The sequence below is a fragment of the Hipposideros armiger genome, unplaced genomic scaffold (genome assembly GCF_001890085.2).
Source record: "Hipposideros armiger isolate ML-2016 unplaced genomic scaffold, ASM189008v1 scaffold_625, whole genome shotgun sequence".
Taxonomy (NCBI): Eukaryota; Metazoa; Chordata; class Mammalia; order Chiroptera; family Hipposideridae; genus Hipposideros; species Hipposideros armiger.
Window position 1 is genome coordinate 1,103,545 of NW_017731975.1, and position 2,983 is coordinate 1,106,527.

Here is a 2,983-nt window from a genome sequence, read left to right on the forward strand (position 1 = left end):
CAGCCCCATCTGGGCTCAGGAGAGAGGACAGAGATCTGCTCCCACTGTCTGCCCTGGTCTCAAGGAGGAAGAGTGGATGGTGCTCCTGATTTGTGTTAAATGTTCACTAACTCAGCACTGGATGGACCCTCTTTCTTCTGGTGCTTTGTGAATCTGAGCCTCAGAACTGCCTTTTTGGGTCCGGATTGGCTCTTTAAGGATGTAAGCTCCTGCCTTCTGCATAAACAACTCAGCACATCATGCCAATTCTTAAATACTGTGAGTGATAGGCCTAGCATGACTGAGACCTTACTGTTTGTCCTGGTAACATTTTGTCTAATTTTTTTAAATCCTCAGTAACTGTCTCAGCCCTTCTTTCCCAAAACTCTTCTCCATAGTATTCCAGTCTCATCAGCATAATTTTATGGAGGAAGCAAGTCTCAGGGCTTTTGGTCTTTTCCATCTCAAGACTTTGTGTGTTGTCTTGTTCCAGGCGTGGTGTGACTGGGCCAAAACTGGAATTGCCTAAACATTTAGGCATGTTCAGGGTATGGTGTCCATGGAGTCTTTAGGAAGAGGTGACTCTGTGACCTTGGTACTTACATTCCTGTTTCCTTCTGATGTCACACCCTGGCCTGTCCCTTTTCTGAAGACACAGGTATCTCCTGCTTTTGCTGTTCCTTCTGTACAAGATGCTCTGCCCTTGTACATTCAGATGAAGGTGTGAATGTCAGGTTTAGCTCAGTTGTCCCTTTCTCAGAGAACTTGAGTGTCCCTCTAAAGCAGCAGTTCTCAACCTGTGGGTCGCGACCCCTTTGGGGGTAGAACAACCTTTTTACAGGGGTCGCCTAAGACCATTGGAAAACAAAAAGATACTTACATTACGATGCATAACAGTAGCAAAATTACAGTTATAGAGTAGCAACGAAAATAATTTTGTGGTTGGAGGTCACCACAACATGAGGAACTGTATTAAGGGGTCGTGGCATTAGGAAGGTTGAGAACCGCTGCTCTAAAGTATTATCCTTATCAGTGTTTGTCATCTTTATTCATTTGCTTACATGTCTATTGTGTGTCTTCCACCAGAGAGAAGTTTCATGAGCCCATGAAATTGTCTTGTTTATAGCTTTATATCCAGTGCAAATATGATATTTTTGAAATTTTGTCGAATGGTTGAATATCCCTTCATGCTTCTCTCTAGTGCAAGGGCCCACTTTTGAAGAGTTTGTTGGAAATATCAACAATATAAGGAAGGGTGTTATGTATAAAACGCTCATGTACTTCTGGATTCATGACCAAATTAAATATGGAGCCTTATATAAAAAGAAGTGTGGACTTTTTCCCCCTCCCCATCTTCCCCTTGTCCTCTGAGTGAAATGAAGACTACAAGCCTGTATCTTGCTGTGGGGCTCACTCCTTTCTTTCCCCCTTGATGCCTTCAGGCTTGACCTGCATGGGTGGGTTTCCAGCTCTGGATTCCCAAGCGCAGCAGGTTCATGGGGAACTGGAATTTCAGCCCCTCTTCCCTGACTCTACTTCCCCCAGGGAGAGGGACCCCAGCCCTGACTGGCTCTTCCACAGCCTCCATAGCTGGTGTCTAGGTGGCACCTGGGCCTGCTGGGCTCCTGCGTGGTGCAGACCAGCTCTGACAGAGCTGTTCAGAAGAGGCCGTGGGTCCCTGAGGGTTGAGCTGGCCCTGGTTACTGAGGTTGATCTGTGACCCCTGTCCTGTGGGCTTCCTGCACCTCCAGGCCACCTTCACTTTCTCTCCCCACAGGCCTTTGTGCATGCTCGTCAGTGGGCCAGATGGCTCAGCCCTGCAAGCTCATGGACACCCATTTCCCCTCCCTTGGACTTTAGGCTCCTGTTCTCCCTCTCAGCTAGAGTTCCTGAGAGGCCCTGAGGCCTGTTCCCCTATTGCATCCTTCCCCAGAGCAAAGGTGCTGGGTGCACAGCTGCTCCCCATGGTTGCGCTCCTCCTGCCCTGCCCGTTGCTCCTCAGACTCACCCTGGAGCAATGGGGTCTTCAAGCTGCCGTCTCAATCCTCCACAACCCTATTTGCCATCCTTCCTCCCTCAGGCCCACCTTTCTTTGTTCCTGCTCACTGGTTACCTTTCTCCTCCCTTTTCCCCAAACCAGCAACAGGTGGGGCTCTTTGCAGAGGACTCCTGTTCTCCAGCCCCATGGCCTTTGTCTTGACCTTTGATCCCTACCCTATGCCTCCAACACACACATGAACCTTCTGCAGGGTCTCCTTATGAAGATGAGAAGGGTAATCTGCATTTTCAACATGTGCAAAAGCAATGGCCCAATGCCATGTTGGAGCCCTGAGACCACCCTCCCGAGACGCCTTGATACCAGTAGACTGATAACTATATAATCAAAATGGAATTTATTTTGTGACATGATATGACATGGGGAGTGTCTGAATTGTTCTAAGTCACTGTCCCATTCGTCCAACTCCACTTAGCAACACATCCTCCCATTTTCCTCTACCCTTGGTCCCTCCTTTATCACGAGGATAATGTTGTGGGATAGGAAGGAACTTTCCTCTACCCCCAAGGTTCTTTTGCATCATCTAATATTCAAACCAACATCAGATAGATTAACAAGAGAAAATAACCAAATTTAATTACATAAATAAATATATATATATACATATATATATATACATATATATAGATAGATACATATATATCCCGCATACATGGACGAGACAGAGAGACACCCCTTATACATGAGAGGTTCAGGAACAGAAAGTTAAAATGAGGTATATATGGCATTCTGAGCTAAGGGTCACCTTGGGGCTTCAAAGGGGAGGAAGGTCATTGAAGGAGAATAAGAATAGCAGATGTTTAGTAATTAGTGGTTTGCCCTGCTCTATATATAGGTGAAAAATGTTATCTCTGGGGCCAGCCGAGTGGCACGATGGTTAAGAACTGGCTTGGGATGCCAGAGGGTCCCGGTTCGGATCCCACATATGAGGGCCAGTGACACTGCCCT